This window comes from Agelaius phoeniceus, chromosome 28 (genome assembly GCF_051311805.1).
Source record: "Agelaius phoeniceus isolate bAgePho1 chromosome 28, bAgePho1.hap1, whole genome shotgun sequence".
NCBI classification, from domain to species: Eukaryota; Metazoa; Chordata; class Aves; order Passeriformes; family Icteridae; genus Agelaius; species Agelaius phoeniceus.
The window spans coordinates 613,656-628,804 of record NC_135292.1 but is presented as its reverse complement, the minus strand read 5'-3'; positions in this window follow the sequence as shown (position 1 = coordinate 628,804).

The window sequence follows — 15,149 nt, the reverse complement described above, 5'->3', positions numbered from 1 at the left end:
GAATCCAGCACAGTTTGCAAATTTCTCGTTAGGCACTGCCCTGCCTGCCAGGCCAAATGGCCAGAAATGAAGGGCATTTTCCATGGGAAAAATGTCCTTAACCCAGGGTCTCAGTAATATGTTCAAGGTGGCCTTTCAGGCTCTAAGGACATTCAGGGTCCTAGTTGCCGCACACTTTAGGTTTGGAAGAATCCAGCAAAGATTGTATCACTCTAGCTTGGCTCCCCACTTTCTGCCATGGTGAGTGGCTGCAAACACAGGCCATTTCCCATGGGAAAAAGAAGTCCTTTCCCCACGGTCTGCAAATCAAATGCAAGGTGGCCTTTGGGGCTCTAAGGACTTGCAGCGTACTTCTTATTGGCAGCTTTAGATTTGGAGAAATCCAGCAAAGATTGCAAATTTCTTGCTGGGCACCACCCTATTGGCCAGGGCGAGAGGCCAGAAATGGAGGCCATTTTCCATGGGGAAAATGAAGTCATTGGCCCAGGCTCTGGGTATCAGATGAAAGGTGGCCTTTGGGGCTCTAAGGACTTGCAGGGTCTTAGTTGCTGCCAGCTTTAGGTTTGGAGAAATCCAGCAGAATTTTCAAATTTCCTGCTTGGCACCCTACTTTCTGCCAGGGCAAGTTGCAGCACAGGGATACTATTTCTATGGGAAAAAGAAGTAATTTCCCCATCATGTGGGTATCAGCAGAGAGGTGAAATTTGGGGCTCTAAGGAGCTGCAGGCTCCTCGTTGCCAGCAGGTTTAGTTTTGGAGAAAATCAGCCAAGTTTGCAAATTTCAGACAGGGAATGAAGCAGATGGCCGGGGCGAGTGGCCCCAAACTGACCCCATTTTCCATGGGGAAATGAAGTCATGTCCCCAGGGTCTGGGTAGAAGATGAAAGGTGGCATCTGGGGCTCTAAGGACTTGCAGGGTCCTAGTTGCTGCCAGCATTGGGTTTGGAGAAATCCAGCAAAGATTGCATCACTCTAGCTTGGCTCCCCACTTTCTGCCATGGTGAGTGGCTGCAAACACAGGCCATTTCCCATGGGAAAAAGAAGTCCTTTCCCCACGGTCTGCAAATGAAATGCAAGGTGGCCTTTGGGGCTCTAAGGACTTGCAGGGTACTTCTTACTGTCAGCTTTCGATTTGGAGCAATCCAGCAAAGATTGCAAATTTCTTGCTGGGCACCACCCAATTAGCCAGGGCGAGAGGCCAGAAATGGAGGCCATTTTCCTTGGGGAAAATGAAGTCATTGGCCCAGGCTCTGGGTATCAGATGAAAGGTGGCCTTTGGGGCTCTAAGGACTTGCAGGGTCCTAGTTGCTGGCAGCTTTATGTTTGGAAGAATCCAGCACAGTTTTCAAATTTCTCGTTAGGCACTGCCCTGCCTGCCAGGCCAAGTGGCGACAAATGAAGGGCATTTTCCATGGGAAAAATGTCCTTAACCCAGGGTCTCAGTAATATGTTCAAGGTGGCCTTTCAGGCTCTAAGGACTTTCAGGGTCCTGGTTGCTGCCAACTTTAGGTTTGGAAGAATCCAGCAAAGATTGTATCACTCTAGCTTGGCTCCCTACTTTCTGCCATGGTGAGTGGCTGCAAACACAGGCCATTTCCCATGGGAAAAAGAAGTCCTTTCCCCACGGTCTGCAAATCAAATGCAAGGTAGCCTTTGGGGCTCTGAGGACTTGCAGGGTACTTCTTACTGGCAGCTTTCGATTTGGAGGAATCCAGCAAAGATTGCAAATTTCTTGCTGGGCACCACCCTATTGGCCAGGGCGAGAGGCCAGAAATGGAGGCCATTTTCCATGGGGAAAATGAAGTCATTGGCCCAGGGTCTGGGTATCAGATGAAAGGCGGCATCTGGGGCTCTAAGGACTTGCAGGGTCCTAGTTGCTGGCAGCTTTATGTTTGGAAGAATCCAGCACAGTTTGCAAATTTCTCGTTAGGCACTGCCCTGCCTGCCAGGCCAAATGGCCAGAAATGAAGGCCATTTTCCATGGGAAAAATGTCCTTAACCCAGGGTCTCAGTAATATGTTCAAGGTGGCCTTTCAGGCTCTAAGGACATTCAGGGTCCTAGTTGCTGCACACTTTAGGTTTGGAAGAATCCAGCAAAAATTGTATCCCTCTAGCTTGGCTCCCCACTTTCTGCCATAGATAGTGGCTGCAAACGGAGGCCATTTCCCATGGGAAAAAGAAGTCCTTTCCCCACGGTCTGCAAATCAAATGCAAGGTGGCCTTTGGGGCTCTAAGGACTTGCAGGGTACTTCTTACTGGCAGCTTTCGATTTGGAGAAATCCAGCAAAGATTGCAAATTTCTTGCTGGGCACCACCCTATTGGCCAGGGCGAGAGGCCAGAAATGGAGGCCATTTTCCATGGGGAAAATGAAGTCATTGGCCCAGGCTCTGGGTATCAGATGAAAGGTGGCCTTTGGGGCTCTAAGGACTTGCAGGGTCTTAGTTGCTGCCAGCTTTAGGTTTGGAGAAATCCATCAGAATTTTCAAATTTCCTGCTTGGCACCCTACTTTCTGCCAGGGCAAGTTGCAGCACAGGGATACTATTTCTATGGGAAAAAGAAGTAATTTCCCCATCATGTGGGTATCAGCAGAGAGGTGAAATTTGGGGCTCTAAGGAGCTGCAGGCTCCTCGTTGCCAGCAGGTTTAGTTTTGGAGAAAATCAGCCAAGTTTGCAAATTTCAGACAGGGAATGAAGCAGATGGCCGGGGCGAGTGGCCCCAAACTGACCCCATTGTCCATGGGGAAATAAAGTCATGTCCCCAGGGTCTGGGTATAAGATGAAAGGTGGCATCTGGGGCTCTAAGGACTTGCAGGGTCCTAGTTGCTGCCAGCATTGGGTTTGGAGAAATCCAGCAAAGATTGCATCACTCTAGCTTGGCTCCCTACTTTCTGCCATGGTGAGTGGCTGCAAACACAGGCCATTTCCCATGGGAAAAAGAAGTCCTTTCCCCACGGTCTGCAAATGAAATGCAAGGTGGCCTTTGGGGCTCTAAGGACTTGCAGGGTACTTCTTTCTGGCAGCTTTAGATTTGGAGAAATCCAGCAAAGATTGCAAATTTCTTGCTGGGCACCACCCTATTGGCCAGGGCGAGAGGCCAGAAATGGAGGCCATTTTCCATGGGGAAAATGAAGTCATTGGCCCAGGCTCTGGGTATCAGATGAAAGGTGGCCTTTGGGGCTCTAAGGACTTGCAGGGTCCTAGTTGCTGGCAGCTTTATGTTTGGAAGAATCCAGCACAGTTTGCAAATTTCTCGCTAGGCACAGCCTCCCTGCCAGGCCAAGTGGCGACAAATGAAGGGCATTTTCCATGGGAAAAATGTCCTTAACCCAGGGTCTCAGTAATATGTTCAAGGTGGCCTTTCAGGCTCTAAGGACTTTCAGGCTCCTGGTTGCTGCCAACTTTAGGTTTGGAAGAATCCAGCAAAGATTGTATCACTCTACCTTGGCTCCCTACTTTCTGCCATGGTGAGTGGCTGCAAACGGAGGCCATTTCCCATGGGAAAAAGAAGTCCTTTCCCCACGGTCTGCAAATCAAATGCAAGGTGGCCTTTGGGGCTCTAAGGACTTGCAGGGTACTTCTTACTGGCAGCTTTAGATTTGGAGGAATCCAGCAAAGATTGCAAATTTCTTGCTGGGCACCACCCTATTGGCCAGGGCGAGAGGCCAGAAATGGAGGCCATTTTCCATGGGGAAAATGAAGTCATTGGCCCAGGGTCTGGGTATCAGATGAAAGGCGGCATCTGGGGCTCTAAGGACTTGCAGGGTCCAAGTTGCTGCCAGCATTAGGTTTGGAGAAATCCAGAAAAGATTGCATCACTCTAGCTTGGCTCCCCACTTTCTGCCATGGTGAGTGGCTGCAAACACAGGCCATTTCCCATGGGAAAAAGAAGTCCTTTCCCCACGGTCTGCAAATGAAATGCAAGGTGGCCTTTGGGGCTCTAAGGACTTGCAGGGTACTTCTTATTGGCAGCTTTAGATTTGGAGAAATCCAGCAAAGATTGCAAATTTCTTGCTGGGCACCACCCTATTGGCCAGGGCGAGAGGCCAGAAATGGAGGCCATTTTCCATGGGGAAAATGAAGTCATTGGCCCAGGGTCTGGGTATCAGATGAAAGGCGGCATCTGGGGCTTTAAGGACTTGCAGGGTCCTAGTTGCTGGCAGCTTTATGTTTGGAAGAATCCAGCACAGTTTGCAAATTTCTCGTTAGGCACTGCCCTGCCTGCCAGGCCAAATGGCCAGAAATGAAGGCCATTTTCCATGGGAAAAATGTCCTTAACCCAGGGTCTCAGTAATATGTTCAAGGTGGCCTTTCAGGCTCTAAGGACATTCAGGGTCCTAGTTGCCGCACACTTTAGGTTTGGAAGAATCCAGCAAAGATTGTATCACTCTAGCTTGGCTCCCCACTTTCTGCCATGGTGAGTGGCTGCAAACACAGGCCATTTCCCATGGGAAAAAGAAGTCCTTTCCCCACGGTCTGCAAATCAAATGCAAGGTGGCCTTTGGGGCTCTAAGGACTTGCAGCGTACTTCTTATTGGCAGCTTTAGATTTGGAGAAATCCAGCAAAGATTGCAAATTTCTTGCTGGGCACCACCCTATTGGCCAGGGCGAGAGGCCAGAAATGGAGGCCATTTTCCATGGGGAAAATGAAGTCATTGGCCCAGGCTCTGGGTATCAGATGAAAGGTGGCATCTGGGGCTCTAAGGACTTGCAGGGTCTTAGTTGCTGCCAGCTTTAGGTTTGGAGAAATCCAGCAGAATTTTCAAATTTCCTGCTTGGCACCCTACTTTCTGCCAGGGCAAGTTGCAGCACAGGGATACTATTTCTATGGGAAAAAGAAGTAATTTCCCCATCATGTGGGTATCAGCAGAGAGGTGAAATTTGGGGCTCTAAGGAGCTGCAGGCTTCTCGTTGCCAGCAGGTTTAGTTTTGGAGAAAATCAGCCAAGTTTGCAAATTTCAGACAGGGAATGAAGCAGATGGCCGGGGCGAGTGGCCCCAAACTGACCCCATTTTCCATGGGGAAGGGAAGTCATGTCCCCAGGGTCTGGGTATAAGATGAAAGGTGGCATCTGGGGCTCTAAGGACTTGCAGGGTCCTAGTTGCTGCCAGCATTGGGTTTGGAGAAATCCAGCAAAGATTGCATCACTCAGGCTTGGCTCCCTACTTTCTGCCACAGTTAGTGGCTGCAAACACAGGCCATTTCCCATGGGAAAAAGAAGTCCTTTCCCCACGGTCTGCAAATCAAATGCAAGGTAGCCTTTGGGGCTCTGAGGACTTGCAGGGTACTTCTTACTGGCAGCTTTCGATTTGGAGGAATCCAGCAAAGATTGCAAATTTCTTGCTGGGCACCACCCTATTGGCCAGGGCGAGAGGCCAGAAATGGAGGCCATTTTCCATGGGGAAAATGAAGTCATTGGCCCAGGGTCTGGGTATCAGATGAAAGGCGGCATCTGGGGCTCTAAGGACTTGCAGGGTCCTAGTTGCTGGCAGCTTTATGTTTGGAAGAATCCAGCACAGTTTGCAAATTTCTCGCTAGGCACAGCCTCCCTGCCAGGCCAAGTGGCGACAAATGAAGGGCATTTTCCATGGGAAAAATGTCCTTAACCCAGGGTCTCAGTAATATGTTCAAGGTGGCCTTTCAGGCTCTAAGGACTTTCAGGCTCCTGGTTGCTGCCAACTTTAGGTTTGGAAGAATCCAGCAAAGATTGTATCACTCTACCTTGGCTCCCTACTTTCTGCCATGGTGAGTGGCTGCAAACGGAGGCCATTTCCCATGGGAAAAAGAAGTCCTTTCCCCACGGTCTGCAAATCAAATGCAAGGTGGCCTTTGGGGCTCTAAGGACTTGCAGGGTACTTCTTACTGGCAGCTTTCGATTTGGAGGAATCCAGCAAAGATTGCAAATTTCTTGCTGGGCACCACCCTATTGGCCAGGGCGAGAGGCCAGAAATGGAGGCCATTTTCCATGGGGAAAATGAAGTCATTGGCCCAGGGTCTGGGTATCAGATGAAAGGCGGCATCTGGGGCTCTAAGGACTTGCAGGGTCCAAGTTGCTGCCAGCATTAGGTTTGGAGAAATCCAGAAAAGATTGCATCACTCTAGCTTGGCTCCCCACTTTCTGCCATGGTGAGTGGCCGCAAACACAAGCCATTTCCCATGGGAAAAAGAAGTCCTTTCCCCACGGTCTGCAAATCAAATGCAAGGTGGCCTTTGGGGCTCTAAGGACTTGCAGGGTACTTCTTATTGGCAGCTTTAGATTTGGAGAAATCCAGCAAAGATTGCAAATTTCTTGCTGGGCACCACCCTATTGGCCAGGGCGAGAGGCCAGAAATGGAGGCCATTTTCCATGGGGAAAATGAAGTCATTGGCCCAGGGTCTGGGTATCAGATGAAAGGTGGCATCTGGGGCTCTAAGGACTTGCAGGGTCTTAGTTGCTGCCAGCTTTAGGTTTGGAGAAATCCAGTAGAATTTTCAAATTTCCTGCTTGGCACCCTACTTTCTGCCAGGGCAAGTTGCAGCACAGGGATACTATTTCTATGGGAAAAAGAAGTAATTTCCCCATCATGTGGGTATCAGCAGAGAGGTGAAATTTGGGGCTCTAAGGAGCTGCAGGCTCCTCGTTGCCAGCAGGTTTAGTTTTGGAGAAAATCAGCCAAGATTGCAAATTTCAGACAGGGAAGGAAGCAGATGGCCGGGGCGAGTGGCCCCAAACTGACCCCATTTTCCATGGGGAAATGAAGTCATGTCCCCAGGGTCTGGGTATAAGATGAAAGGTGGCATCTGGGGCTCTAAGGACTTGCAGGGTCCTAGTTGCTGCCAGCATTGGGTTTGGAGAAATCCAGCAAAGATTGCATCACTCAGGCTTGGCTCCCTACTTTCTGCCACAGTTAGTGGCTGCAAACACAGGCCATTTCCCATGGGAAAAAGAAGTCCTTTCCCCACGGTCTGCAAATCAAATGCAAGGTAGCCTTTGGGGCTCTGAGGACTTGCAGGGTACTTCTTACTGGCAGCTTTAGATTTGGAGAAATCCAGCAAAGATTGCAAATTTCTTGCTGGGCACCACCCTATTGGCCAGGGCGAGAGGCCAGAAATGGAGGCCATTTTCCATGGGGAAAATGAAGTCATTGGCCCAGGCTCTGGGTATCAGATGAAAGGCGGCATCTGGGGCTCTAAGGACTTGCAGGGTCCTAGTTGCTGGCAGCTTTATGTTTGGAAGAATCCAGCACAGTTTGCAAATTTCTCGCTAGGCACAGCCTCCCTGCCAGGCCAAGTGGCGACAAATGAAGGGCATTTTCCATGGGAAAAATGTCCTTAACCCAGGGTCTCAGTAATATGTTCAAGGTGGCCTTTCAGGCTCTAAGGACTTTCAGGCTCCTGGTTGCTGCCAACTTTAGGTTTGGAAGAATCCAGCAAAGATTGTATCACTCTAGCTTGGCTCCCTACTTTCTGCCATGGTGAGTGGCTGCAAACGGAGGCCACTTCCCATGGGAAAAAGAAGTCCTTTCCCCACGGTCTGCAAATCAAATGCAAGGTGGCCTTTGGGGCTCTAAGGACTTGCAGGGTACTTCTTACTGGCAGCTTTCGATTTGGAGCAATCCAGCAAAGATTGCAAATTTCTTGCTGGGCACCACCCTATTGGCCAGGGCGAGAGGCCAGAAATGGAGGCCATTTTCCATGGGGAAAATGAAGTCATTGGCCCAGGGTCTGGGTATCAGATGAAAGGCGGCATCTGGGGCTCTAAGGACTTGCAGGGTCCAAGTTGCTGCCAGCATTAGGTTTGGAGAAATCCAGAAAAGATTGCATCACTCTAGCTTGGCTCCCCACTTTCTGCCATGGTGAGTGGCCGCAAACACAGGCCATTTCCCATGGGAAAAAGAAGTCCTTTCCCCACGGTCTGCAAATCAAATGCAAGGTGGCCTTTGGGGCTCTAAGGACTTGCAGGGTACTTCTTATTGGCAGCTTTAGATTTGGAGAAATCCAGCAAAGATTGCAAATTTCTTGCTGGGCACCACCCAATTAGCCAGGGCGAGAGGCCAGAAATGGAGGCCATTTTCCTTGGGGAAAATGAAGTCATTGGCCCAGGCTCTGGGTATCAGATGAAAGGTGGCATCTGGGGCTCTAAGGACTTGCAGGGTCCTAGTTGCTGGCAGCTTTATGTTTGGAAGAATCCAGCACAGTTTTAAAATTTCTCGTTAGGCACTGCCCTGCCTGCCAGGCCAAATGGCCAGAAATGAAGGGCATTTTCCATGGGAAAAATGTCCTTAACCCAGGGTCTCAGTAATGTGTTCAAGGTGGCCTTTCAGGCTCTAAGGACTTTCAGGGTCCTGGTTGCTGCCAACTTTAGGTTTGGAAGAATCCAGCAAAGATTGTATCACTCTAGCTTGGCTCCCCACTTTCTGCCATGGTGAGTGGCTGCAAACACAGGCCATTTCCCATGGGAAAAAGAAGTCCTTTCCCCACGGTCTGCAAATCAAATGCAAGGTGGCCTTTGGGGCTCTAAGGACTTGCAGGGTACTTCTTACTGGCAGCTTTAGATTTGGAGAAATCCAGCAAAGATTGCAAATTTCTTGCTGGGCACCACCCTATTGGCCAGGGCGAGAGGCCAGAAATGGAGGCCATTTTCCTTGGGGAAAATGAAGTCATTGGCCCAGGGTCTGGGTATCAGATGAAAGGTGGCCTTTGGGGCTCTAAGGACTTGCAGGGTCTTAGTTGCTGCCAGCTTTAGGTTTGGAGAAATCCAGCAGAATTTTCAAATTTCCTGCTTGGCACCCTACTTTCTGCCAGGGCAAGTTGCAGCACAGGGATACTATTTCTATGGGAAAAAGAAGTAATTTCCCCATCATGTGGGTATCAGCAGAGAGGTGAAATTTGGGGCTCTAAGGAGCTGCAGGCTTCTCGTTGCCAGCAGGTTTAGTTTTGGAGAAAATCAGCCAAGTTTGCAAATTTCAGACAGGGAATGAAGCAGATGGCCGGGGCGAGTGGCCCCAAACTGACCCCATTTTCCATGGGGAAAAGAAGTCATGTCCCCAGGGTCTGGGTATAAGATGAAAGGTGGCATCTGGGGCTCTAAGGACTTGCAGGGTCCTAGTTGCTGCCAGCATTGGGTTTGGAGAAATCCAGCAAAGATTGCATCACTCAGGCTTGGCTCCCTACTTTCTGCCACAGTTAGTGGCTGCAAACACAGGCCATTTCCCATGGGAAAAAGAAGTCCTTTCCCCACGGTCTGCAAATCAAATGCAAGGTAGCCTTTGGGGCTCTGAGGACTTGCAGGGTACTTCTTACTGGCAGCTTTCGATTTGGAGGAATCCAGCAAAGATTGCAAATTTCTTGCTGGGCACCACCCTATTGGCCAGGGCGAGAGGCCAGAAATGGAGGCCATTTTCCATGGGGAAAATGAAGTCATTGGCCCAGGGTCTGGGTATCAGATGAAAGGCGGCATCTGGGGCTCTAAGGACTTGCAGGGTCCTAGTTGCTGGCAGCTTTATGTTTGGAAGAATCCAGCACAGTTTGCAAATTTCTCGCTAGGCACAGCCTCCCTGCCAGGCCAAGTGGCGACAAATGAAGGGCATTTTCCATGGGAAAAATGTCCTTAACCCAGGGTCTCAGTAATATGTTCAAGGTGGCCTTTCAGGCTCTAAGGACTTTCAGGCTCCTGGTTGCTGCCAACTTTAGGTTTGGAAGAATCCAGCAAAGATTGTATCACTCTACCTTGGCTCCCTACTTTCTGCCATGGTGAGTGGCTGCAAACGGAGGCCATTTCCCATGGGAAAAAGAAGTCCTTTCCCCACGGTCTGCAAATCAAATGCAAGGTGGCCTTTGGGGCTCTAAGGACTTGCAGGGTACTTCTTACTGGCAGCTTTCGATTTGGAGCAATCCAGCAAAGATTGCAAATTTCTTGCTGGGCACCACCCTATTGGCCAGGGCGAGAGGCCAGAAATGGAGGCCATTTTCCATGGGGAAAATGAAGTCATTGGCCCAGGGTCTGGGTATCAGATGAAAGGCGGCATCTGGGGCTCTAAGGACTTGCAGGGTCCAAGTTGCTGCCAGCATTAGGTTTGGAGAAATCCAGAAAAGATTGCATCACTCTAGCTTGGCTCCCCACTTTCTGCCATGGTGAGTGGCCGCAAACACAGGCCATTTCCCATGGGAAAAAGAAGTCCTTTCCCCACGGTCTGCAAATCAAATGCAAGGTGGCCTTTGGGGCTCTAAGGACTTGCAGGGTACTTCTTATTGGCAGCTTTAGATTTGGAGAAATCCAGCAAAGATTGCAAATTTCTTGCTGGGCACCACCCTATTGGCCAGGGCGAGAGGCCAGAAATGGAGGCCATTTTCCATGGGGAAAATGAAGTCATTGGCCCAGGGTCTGGGTATCAGATGAAAGGTGGCATCTGGGGCTCTAAGGACTTGCAGGGTCTTAGTTGCTGCCAGCTTTAGGTTTGGAGAAATCCAGTAGAATTTTCAAATTTCCTGCTTGGCACCCTACTTTCTGCCAGGGCAAGTTGCAGCACAGGGATACTATTTCTATGGGAAAAAGAAGTAATTTCCCCATCATGTGGGTATCAGCAGAGAGGTGAAATTTGGGGCTCTAAGGAGCTGCAGGCTCCTCGTTGCCAGCAGGTTTAGTTTTGGAGAAAATCAGCCAAGATTGCAAATTTCAGACAGGGAATGAAGCAGATGGCCGGGGCGAGTGGCCCCAAACTGACCCCATTTTCCATGGGGAAATGAAGTCATGTCCCCAGGGTCTGGGTATAAGATGAAAGGTGGCATCTGGGGCTCTAAGGACTTGCAGGGTCCTAGTTGCTGCCAGCATTGGGTTTGGAGAAATCCAGCAAAGATTGCATCACTCAGGCTTGGCTCCCTACTTTCTGCCACAGTTAGTGGCTGCAAACACAGGCCATTTCCCATGGGAAAAAGAAGTCCTTTCCCCACGGTCTGCAAATCAAATGCAAGGTAGCCTTTGGGGCTCTGAGGACTTGCAGGGTACTTCTTACTGGCAGCTTTAGATTTGGAGAAATCCAGCAAAGATTGCAAATTTCTTGCTGGGCACCACCCTATTGGCCAGGGCGAGAGGCCAGAAATGGAGGCCATTTTCCATGGGGAAAATGAAGTCATTGGCCCAGGGTCTGGGTATCAGATGAAAGGCGGCATCTGGGGCTCTAAGGACTTGCAGGGTCCTAGTTGCTGGCAGCTTTATGTTTGGAAGAATCCAGCACAGTTTGCAAATTTCTCGTTAGGCACTGCCCTGCCTGCCAGGCCAAATGGCCAGAAATGAAGGCCATTTTCCATGGGAAAAATGTCCTTAACCCAGGGTCTCAGTAATATGTTCAAGGTGGCCTTTCAGGCTCTAAGGACTTGCAGGGTCCTAGTTGCCGCACACTTTAGGTTTGGAAGAATCCAGCAAAGATTGTATCACTCTAGCTTGGCTCCCCACTTTCTGCCATGGTGAGTGGCTGCAAACACAGGCCATTTCCCACGGGAAAAAGAAGTCCTTTCCCCACGGTCTGCAAATCAAATGCAAGGTGGCCTTTGGGGCTCTAAGGACTTGCAGCGTACTTCTTATTGGCAGCTTTAGATTTGGAGAAATCCAGCAAAGATTGCAAATTTCTTGCTGGGCACCACCCTATTGGCCAGGGCGAGAGGCCAGAAATGGAGGCCATTTTCCATGGGGAAAATGAAGTCATTGGCCCAGGCTCTGGGTATCAGATGAAAGGTGGCCTTTGGGGCTCTAAGGACTTGCAGGGTCTTAGTTGCTGCCAGCTTTAGGTTTGGAGAAATCCAGCAGAATTTTCAAATTTCCTGCTTGGCACCCTACTTTCTGCCAGGGCAAGTTGCAGCACAGGGATACTATTTCTATGGGAAAAAGAAGTAATTTCCCCATCATGTGGGTATCAGCAGAGAGGTGAAATTTGGGGCTCTAAGGAGCTGCAGGCTCCTCGTTGCCAGCAGGTTTAGTTTTGGAGAAAATCAGCCAAGTTTGCAAATTTCAGACAGGGAATGAAGCAGATGGCCGGGGCGAGTGGCCCCAAACTGACCCCATTTTCCATGGGGAAATGAAGTCATGTCCCCAGGGTCTGGGTATAAGATGAAAGGTGGCATCTGGGGCTCTAAGGACTTGCAGGGTCCTAGTTGCTGCCAGCATTGGGTTTGGAGAAATCCAGCAAAGATTGCATCACTCTAGCTTGGCTCCCCACTTTCTGCCATGGTGAGTGGCTGCAAACACAGGCCATTTCCCATGGGAAAAAGAAGTCCTTTCCCCACGGTCTGCAAATGAAATGCAAGGTGGCCTTTGGGGCTCTAAGGACTTGCAGGGTACTTCTTTCTGGCAGCTTTAGATTTGGAGAAATCCAGCAAAGATTGCAAATTTCTTGCTGGGCACCACCCAATTAGCCAGGGCGAGAGGCCAGAAATGGAGGCCATTTTCCTTGGGGAAAATGAAGTCATTGGCCCAGGCTCTGGGTATCAGATGAAAGGTGGCCTTTGGGGCTCTAAGGACTTGCAGGGTCCTAGTTGCTGGCAGCTTTATGTTTGGAAGAATCCAGCACAGTTTTCAAATTTCTCGTTAGGCACTGCCCTGCCTGCCAGGCCAAGTGGCGACAAATGAAGGGCATTTTCCATGGGAAAAATGTCCTTAACCCAGGGTCTCAGTAATATGTTCAAGGTGGCCTTTCAGGCTCTAAGGACTTTCAGGGTCCTGGTTGCTGCCAACTTTAGGTTTGGAAGAATCCAGCAAAGATTGTATCACTCTAGCTTGGCTCCCTACTTTCTGCCATGGTGAGTGGCTGCAAACACAGGCCATTTCCCATGGGAAAAAGAAGTCCTTTCCCCACGGTCTGCAAATCAAATGCAAGGTAGCCTTTGGGGCTCTGAGGACTTGCAGGGTACTTCTTACTGGCAGCTTTCGATTTGGAGGAATCCAGCAAAGATTGCAAATTTCTTGCTGGGCACCACCCTATTGGCCAGGGCGAGAGGCCAGAAATGGAGGCCATTTTCCATGGGGAAAATGAAGTCATTGGCCCAGGGTCTGGGTATCAGATGAAAGGCGGCATCTGGGGCTCTAAGGACTTGCAGGGTCCTAGTTGCTGGCAGCTTTATGTTTGGAAGAATCCAGCACAGTTTGCAAATTTCTCGTTAGGCACTGCCCTGCCTGCCAGGCCAAATGGCCAGAAATGAAGGCCATTTTCCATGGGAAAAATGTCCTTAACCCAGGGTCTCAGTAATATGTTCAAGGTGGCCTTTCAGGCTCTAAGGACATTCAGGGTCCTAGTTGCTGCACACTTTAGGTTTGGAAGAATCCAGCAAAAATTGTATCCCTCTAGCTTGGCTCCCCACTTTCTGCCATAGATAGTGGCTGCAAACGGAGGCCATTTCCCATGGGAAAAAGAAGTCCTTTCCCCACGGTCTGCAAATCAAATGCAAGGTGGCCTTTGGGGCTCTAAGGACTTGCAGGGTACTTCTTACTGGCAGCTTTCGATTTGGAGAAATCCAGCAAAGATTGCAAATTTCTTGCTGGGCACCACCCTATTGGCCAGGGCGAGAGGCCAGAAATGGAGGCCATTTTCCATGGGGAAAATGAAGTCATTGGCCCAGGCTCTGGGTATCAGATGAAAGGTGGCCTTTGGGGCTCTAAGGACTTGCAGGGTCCTAGTTGCTGGCAGCTTTATGTTTGGAAGAATCCAGCACAGTTTGCAAATTTCTCGCTAGGCACAGCCTCCCTGCCAGGCCAAGTGGCGACAAATGAAGGGCATTTTCCATGGGAAAAATGTCCTTAACCCAGGGTCTCAGTAATATGTTCAAGGTGGCCTTTCAGGCTCTAAGGACTTTCAGGCTCCTGGTTGCTGCCAACTTTAGGTTTGGAAGAATCCAGCAAAGATTGTATCACTCTACCTTGGCTCCCTACTTTCTGCCATGGTGAGTGGCTGCAAACGGAGGCCATTTCCCATGGGAAAAAGAAGTCCTTTCCCCACGGTCTGCAAATGAAATGCAAGGTGGCCTTTGGGGCTCTAAGGACTTGCAGGGTACTTCTTACTGGCAGCTTTAGATTTGGAGGAATCCAGCAAAGATTGCAAATTTCTTGCTGGGCACCACCCTATTGGCCAGGGCGAGAGGCCAGAAATGGAGGCCATTTTCCATGGGGAAAATGAAGTCATTGGCCCAGGGTCTGGGTATCAGATGAAAGGCGGCATCTGGGGCTCTAAGGACTTGCAGGGTCCAAGTTGCTGCCAGCATTAGGTTTGGAGAAATCCAGAAAAGATTGCATCACTCTAGCTTGGCTCCCCACTTTCTGCCATGGTGAGTGGCTGCAAACACAGGCCATTTCCCATGGGAAAAAGAAGTCCTTTCCCCACGGTCTGCAAATGAAATGCAAGGTGGCCTTTGGGGCTCTAAGGACTTGCAGGGTACTTCTTATTGGCAGCTTTAGATTTGGAGAAATCCAGCAAAGATTGCAAATTTCTTGCTGGGCACCACCCTATTGGCCAGGGCGAGAGGCCAGAAATGGAGGCCATTTTCCATGGGGAAAATGAAGTCATTGGCCCAGGGTCTGGGTATCAGATGAAAGGCGGCATCTGGGGCTCTAAGGACTTGCAGGGTCCTAGTTGCTGGCAGCTTTATGTTTGGAAGAATCCAGCACAGTTTGCAAATTTCTCGTTAGGCACTGCCCTGCCTGCCAGGCCAAATGGCCAGAAATGAAGGGCATTTTCCATGGGAAAAATGTCCTTAACCCAGGGTCTCAGTAATATGTTCAAGGTGGCCTTTCAGGCTCTAAGGACATTCAGGGTCCTAGTTGCCGCACACTTTAGGTTTGGAAGAATCCAGCAAAGATTGTATCACTCTAGCTTGGCTCCCCACTTTCTGCCATGGTGAGTGGCTGCAAACACAGGCCATTTCCCATGGGAAAAAGAAGTCCTTTCCCCACGGTCTGCAAATCAAATGCAAGGTGGCCTTTGGGGCTCTAAGGACTTGCAGCGTACTTCTTATTGGCAGCTTTAGATTTGGAGAAATCCAGCAAAGATTGCAAATTTCTTGCTGGGCACCACCCTATTGGCCAGGGCGAGAGGCCAGAAATGGAGGCCATTTTCCATGGGGAAAATGAAGTCATTGGCCCAGGCTCTGGGTATCAGATGAAAGGTGGCCTTTGGGGCTCTAAGGACT